At 43.7% G+C, this 7500-nt stretch overlaps 1 protein-coding gene across 1 annotated transcript in view; it reads left to right on the plus strand.

Annotated features, from left to right (window-relative positions):
- LOC143037822 (uncharacterized) overlaps positions 1-7500 on the plus strand; it is a 26525-nt gene that overhangs the window by 135 nt on the left and 18890 nt on the right. The window lies entirely within an intron of this gene.

Genomic DNA, 7500 nt, shown 5'->3' on the forward strand with positions numbered 1-7500 from the left:
AACCAACGCATAAATTGGGAGAAGGCAGAGATCATTTATAACTCTAAGTGCAGTTTCCGGAGGAGGATCATCGAGTCATCATTAACTAAAAAATACCCAAATTACAATACATCCAAAGGACAATGGTCATCAGATTGTTTAACAACATTAGCAATTAAAAAACTTTTACCCAATGTACATGGACTGGAAGACAACATTCGTCACCAAGGCAGAGTTACTTGAGCCACCTTCTCATGTTACCATTGTATCCCTTTGAATCGACTATATAACTCTTGCTTGTACACTATGGAACTATATGCTGAAGAGGACCACAGAGAGTGGTCGAAACCTAGAGCTAATTCTATTCTTCATCCGTTTACTTTCTCCGGCAGTGGGATTTTTCACACACACACACACACACACACACACACACACACACACACACACACACACACACACACACACACACACACACACACACACACACACACACACACACACACACACACACACACACACACACACACACACACACACACACACACACACATGTAACGGGATGGGTGTAACGGTATCGTTACATGATATCCACCGAGCGTTACTTGTAGACACAAGATGTAACGGGGTCGTTACATCATCTCCAGAAAGGGGTTACTTGGTACACACCTTTTAAGTTTTGTTCTTTATTCGTCACACTCTTTGAAACTTAGATACACAGTTCTACACAATCTTAACACTAGGGCACGTCACAAGGACCGACGCTCCTCCGGGTCTTGCCAGAGAGTTTTCCTCTCCGGAAGTGCCGAATGGACAAGTTCTTGAGTTGCCTTTAATCGTGATCTTAACAATAATCTCTTGTTAGTCTGTTGTCCCACATGGGTGGGGCAACTGCATTAATTACGTATTGATGTCTACTACCATACATGTTAATTATATATCCAGGGGAGGACCGTCAGTATACGTAATATCGTATGTCAGTACTGGGTGGCTACTAGATTGATCGCGTGTGTTCGTGTGTGTGTGTGTAGTCGTCTGGTGCTTGGCAGTGCCGGTCACACGGGCACGAAGTGTTGAGTCGGCAAGTTTGAGAGGATGCGCTTAGCTCAGCGAGCTTTTGGCGCCTGGACGTCGGGATAGTGTGGTGCAGGCGGTTGAGTGGGGGGTGAGTGGAGGTGAGTGGGTTATATGACTTATTGATATACTCACATGTATATGAGACGTATACATATCGCTCTCCCCCTGGGGTTAGGTGGCACCCGGCACCTTAGGTTACATGGTTTACAAAAGTATTCATATGGGTAATACATCGAGAAAAGGTTCAGAGACACAAAATCCTGGGTGATTATATGTGGAGATGGGGGGGTTGTTGCTGAAGTGAATCTGAGGTCCCAAGGGGGATCATGAACTGTAAATAAGGGTATGCGATGTTGTGTCTCCGAAGAGTAGTGTTGTGTCTCACCAGATTACATATTATATCCATTATCATATGAAAGGTTACACTATATATATATTTGATATCACTGTTGAAATCAGTTTCCAAATGTTATGGCGTTCATGTGTTTTATCACTATCACTGTAGGGAGTGTCATTTTCTAAACACTGTTCTATGGTCAGTTTGGTGTGTCACTTAGCACTTGTTTTATTTCATAGTATGTATATAGTTTCTCGTAAGAATTATTATGTTATTTAAGATATTGGGTGAGACACAAGAATAAACTTAATCTAGGTTTACAGTAAATCGGGAATGGGGGTTGAAAGGTTTTGGAAGGTGTTACTTCGTGCAAAAGAATTTGGTTAATACCATAACTATAAAGAGGATGATTAAGATTGAGAGGGTTGTGGATGTGTAGGGCAGTTTTTGGCAATGGAGGTCGAAGGTGTCCATGTCAAGAGTAGTCGATTTATTCAGTAGGTGTACCATGTCTATTTTACTTGGAAGGATGGTAGCGGGGACCTTAGGTATGGGTGGGTAGGGGTAGATTTCCGAAGGGGAGAATCTCTTGATCGGGTCTATAGGTATGTTGCTAAGAATAAATTTTTGAAAGATAGTTGATGTTTAAGGTGGGTAATTAATGATGTATTTCATTTTGGAGGATGAAGGTTATGTCTCAGTGAATGAGGATATGTTTATCTGACTCTCGCTAAGGTTATATTGGTCTGAAGGAAGTGGAGAAGTTTCATTAGATATGCGGGAGGGAGTTCTTATTGGAAATGGGCCATTTTAACCTCCACTGATAGCTACATGACGTCCTGTATCTTCAGGGGCGAGAGCTAGAGTACATGTTTAGTTGCGTCGACGCAGAGTCATGGGATGAGACTTGCGTTTGGGTGAGTTATGTGTGGTCGTGGTAGGTGGGTTGTTGGTGGGAGGTGGGATTGGGTCGAGGTTGAGTTTGACCTTTCTCAGCTTCTCTCCATGTATGGTCACGGTTGTGTGATCGGAAGGATCCGTTAGTAGAAAAACATTGTTAGGGAGTGAGCTTGTGACTGTGAAGGGACCTAAGAACTTGGGTCTGAGTTTGTTAGTCCTGGTTGAGTCTTTGACCATGACAGTGTCACCAAGCGTTATGTCAAGTGGAGTTGACCGTTTGTGTTGTTTTGTCTTTGTCTTTTCCTGGGCTTCTTTCAAGTTTGCTCTAACTTGTTTGTAAATGGTTTGCATACCTCTTTTGATGTAGTGTGTGAGGTTATCTAGGTTGTATAAGGGTGGGGGTGGTTGGTTGAAGATTTGGTAGGGTAGGCGCATTGGTTGGCCGAAAATGATCTCATGTGGGGACATCTTTGTTGCGGAATTTACTGTGCTATTGATACTGGCTTGTACCTGTGGTAGCCAATCTTCCCAACTGTCCATGAGATCGTTGACCAAGGGTCTGAGAACCTCTAGGGCCTTGCGATTTGTTCGCTCAGTCAGACCATTTCCCTGTGGGTGGTATGCAGTGGCAAATGTTTGGTCAATGTTGTAGAGGTGTGCTATTTCGCGCATCACCTCATTTTTAAATTCTGATCCATTGTCAGATAACATTGTGTGTGGTATGTTGTATCTACAAAAGATATTGTTAACTAGGGCTTTGGCTACAGTCTCTGCTGTTTTGTCTTGGAGTGGTATTAGGATTGTGTATTTAGAGAAATATTCTACTGCTGTGAGTACATAGTTGGAACCTTGATGGCTGGTTGACATTTTGAGTAGATCAATGCCAAGTGTTTCCCATGGCTCAGCAGGGAGTGGGATGTCTTTTGTGTGGAGTTGTTTGGGGTCAGGGCCTCTGAATTGGTTGCAAGTGACACAAAAGTCAATATGCGTGGTTATGTCTCTTTTCATGTTTTGCCAGTAGTATGAGTGCCTAGCAGTGTTTAGTGTCTTATCTCTGCCTGAGTGGCCTCCCATTGCACTGTCGTGCAATATGTGTAGGACCTTGGGGACTGGGGCTCTGGGGATAACAGTAACCTCTCTTGTATTAATGGTTCTCCTTATGACTCCGTCGACCAGTTTGAGTTCCTTTATAGGGACAGGTGGTCGGGACTGTAAGGGGGTTTGTGAAAGGAGATGTTGTTTTATTGGAGACCATATAGGGTCTCTTTCAGTTTCATCTCTGAGTTCTTGCATAGGTATGCATGTGGTTTGGGTTATGGGGGTGATGTGAGTTTGTCTGCTCAAGCAATCTGCCACTACGTTAGCTTTCCCAGCTAAGTATACGATCTTGGGATCGTAATCAAGGAGAGTTGCTTTCCATCTAGCAACTCTCCCATGTAAGTCTTTGGAGTTAAAAAGATAGACTAGGGGTTGGTGGTCTGTTAGTATGGTAATCTTGTAGCCTAAAATGAGGTATTTAAAGTGTTTTAGTGCCCATATGATTGCAAGTCCTTCTTTGTGTGTAGTTGAGTAGTTACTTTCAGCTTTATTGAGGACTCTACTTGCGTAGGCTATGGGGTGCTCTTTGCCATTGTTATCCTTCTGTTGTAGGACTGCGCCTATTCCTTTAGAGGAGGCGTCTGTGTAAAGAAAGAATTCTTTCTTCATGTCAGGGAAGGCTAGTACAGGGGCTGTGGTCAGAGAGTGTTTCAGTGTGTCGAAACTTTGTTGTTCTGTTTCTGACCATTGAAATGGTTCGCCTTTCCTTGTGAATTTGGTTAGGGGGGAAGCTATGTGTGCAAAATTGTAGATGAAATGTCTGTAGTATGAGGCTAGCCCTATGAAACTTCGCGTTTTATTTGCGTTGCTGGGGGTTGGGAATTGTTTATTGTATCTATTTTATCTGTGTTTGTATGAATCCCCTTTGCATCTACTTTATGGCCTAGGAAGGTGAGTTCCTTCATGAGGAATCTACATTTCCCTAATTGAATCTTTAACCCCGTATATTTGAGACGTTTGATGACAATCTCTAAAGTGTTAAGGTGGTCTCTTTCTGTGGGGCTATAGATAATGAGGTCGTCTAAATAGACGAATAATGAGACTCCTATCATGTCACTGAATATGCGGGTCATCAACCGTTGTTGGGTTGAGGGGGCGTTTTTAAGGCCAAAGGGCATACGTTGAAAATGGAAATGTCCTTTATCAGTGGAGAATGCAGTTACGGGTTTTGATTCTTCAGTGAGTTCTACTTGCCAGAAGGCTGACTTAAAGTCAATGGTGGAAAAAACCGAGTTACCGTTACCTATTGATTGGAGGACGTCCTGCATGGCAGGTAGTGGGTGGGGGTCAGATTGAGTTAGATGATTGACACTCCTAAAATCTACAAGAGGACGTAGGGTTCCGTCTTTCTTAGGGACCAAAAAGAGGGGACTGTTCCATGGGAAGTCTGAATGGGAAATTACGCCTTGGTGTATCATCTCTTGTACACTGCTATTGACTTGGGATTTCCTACTGTGAGGTATGCGGTAAGCGGGGGTGTATGAAGGGGGGGGGTGTTAGGGGGAATTTGGATGTGATGTTTGATTATATCACATTTGCCTAGTGGTTCACCTTCTAAGGCGACAGCTGATCTATTCCTCTGTAGGAGAGCTAATAGCTCGTTATGAATTTCTCCGTCAGCTGATGTTATGATTTGGTCTGGATGGATAGGGGTGAGGGGTTGTGTTGGTCTTACTGGGTTGATGTGTTGTGGGAGTGGTTCCTGGATAGGGGAATTATGGAGGTGGACTGCGCAAATGTTAGTATTCTTCCTGATTTTACGGTGTTGGTCTGAGAGGTTAGTTAACATGGCTAAGGCCGTTCTATTTTCCTGGATTATGTCCCAAGAGTGTTCAATTGAGATGTTGGTAAGTCTAGACGTTTCTGAGTCAATTATGACGTCCTGATGTCCGATTGCTCCGGGTATGAATAGTGGGACAGTCATGGAATGTCTAGGGGGAATGATGACTGTGTTAGACATCAATGCCTTTGAGGTGACATAAGGGGGTGGTCGGAAGGAATAGCTGTTAGTTGGAATTGGAGTATTTGAGGAAGGGAGACATGAGAGAGGTTGTGTGTCTGAGTCGGGTGTCTCAGGGACAGTTGGCTCATCATTCACATCTGAGAAGGAGATGTTATTTTTCTCTAGGTCTATAATAGTTTTCCATGTCCTCAATGATTTTAATCCTATTATACCTTGTTGATCGAGACTCCATTCGTCAGCTATGTGGAAAGGTGTGAAACCTACTTGGAAGTTGTTGACTTCTATATTTAAGTCTATGGTGTCGTGTAGAGAAATGGTGCTCCCTTCTAGTAGGAGTCCTTCCATATTGGAAAATTGAATTTGGGGTGGGTCATTTAATGCTTCATAGAGAGCTCTTGGGATGATGTTCAGGTTTGTTCCTGTATCAACCATCATGTCAACTGTGAGTTGATCTAGGGTCACTTTTAGGGTGACGTAGTTGTGTTGTGTATGAGATATTCCTATGGTGGTTTGGTGCGTGAGGCTGGTACACGTTCCCCCAATCGGTGTTGAGTTGTGCGTGTTGTGTGGGAGGGAGCTGTTTGTCGAGAGGTGGTGAACGGTTTGTTAGTTCTCTGGTGAGGTTGTGGTTGTGATTTCTGTAGGTAACACTCTTCGTTGGAGTGAGTTGTTGTTTTGTGTAGGCTGCAGTATTTGTTTGGATGTGTTGGTGTAGGTAGGAGTGGAGGTTTGGAGGGGGGTGGAGCTTGTATGGTTTGATATTGCACCTTGCATTGCGCATCCGTATGGGAGGTAGTACCATGAACTGAGCAAGGGATGGGGTGGTGTTGTACCTGCGGGTATTGTTGTTGCTGGGTTCGACACTGGGCATCGGTGTGGGAAATGGTTCCATGAACTGAGCAAGGGATGGGGTGGCGTAGTGCCTGTGTTTGCATTTGTTGTTTCTGTATGCAGTCTCTGGTGTTGTGACTGGGTGATGAATGGTAGGAGCACCACTTAGAAGGTTGTCCTTGATTGGTGGGAGGGGGCTGCTGTGACTGAAGGGTATTTAGTCTGGGGAGATAGTGGGGGGTGGATAAAGATACATTGCAAGCATTGGTGATATCTAGACTATAGGTATAAGCTAGAGGGTTTCTAGTGTTTAGCTCCCTTTTGGAGGCTTCCTTTAAACACTTTGGAGGGAGTTGGGAGAGATAGAAACCTATCTCAAAGAATGTTAGTAAGTGTTGTATGGTCATGACCTTTTGACCAAATTGGTCAGTGTGGATCCAAGGAGAGTTATTCTCCAGGTCCTCTCTGACTTCTTTAATTCCGTTTGCTACGAAATCCATAATGTTTGTTTGTGGTTGGACTCTAGTGTTATTGAGGAAAGTGAGAAGGAAAGTGATGTTGTTTGCTTGTTTGTTGTGAAAGACATTAAGAAGGTGGTGTTTATATTCTTGATATGTGATTCCACATGCAACTAAACTGTCTAGCATCCTTGCCTTTGAACGGCAAATGTCAGATGGGTCTATTTTCTGACGGCACAAATTAATTTTATCTGAGTCAGAGTAGTGTTGGTTCTTTGAGAAAAACAGGTCACATGCTGTCAGGAAGTCAGTAATGGATAATCCACTATCTTGGGAAAAGGTTGGGATTTCTGTGAGGGGGGTAATGGTTTGATAGTTGTTAATTATTGTTGGTTGAGGTTGTGGGTAAGGATAATATTGTGGGTTTGGAGGAAGGTTAGGTGGTGGTTGGTACTGTGGCTGAATGGGAGGGGGGGTATTGTGTGTTGGGATATGGGGGTTGAACTGATTATGGCTTATAGGAGGTGTAGTTTGCATATTTGGCTGGATGGGAGGAATGGGTGGTTGTAGTTGTGAGGGGTGAAAGGGGTCTATTTGAGAGGGTTGGTTAAAAAAGGGTAAGATATCATTCTCATAAAGAGGGATTATTGGGGTACCTGCCTTAGGGGCGTCGTGGTCGGAGGTACGTGAGCGGTTATGGTCTAAGGGCTTTGTGGTAATGTCAACCTGTGGATTTAATTGATGAGGATCTGGTTCGTCTTTGTCTAGTTTTGAGTTACGTGATGGGTTTTCCTCTTGAGATTTAGAGAGGATGGTTTCTACCGCTTTTTTGAATTTGCTTCTCGTTCCTGTTGCCATGT

This window comes from Oratosquilla oratoria, chromosome 23 (assembly GCF_046742065.1).
Source record: "Oratosquilla oratoria isolate Oo_2021 chromosome 23, ASM4674206v1, whole genome shotgun sequence".
Classification (NCBI taxonomy): Eukaryota; Metazoa; Arthropoda; class Malacostraca; order Stomatopoda; family Squillidae; genus Oratosquilla; species Oratosquilla oratoria.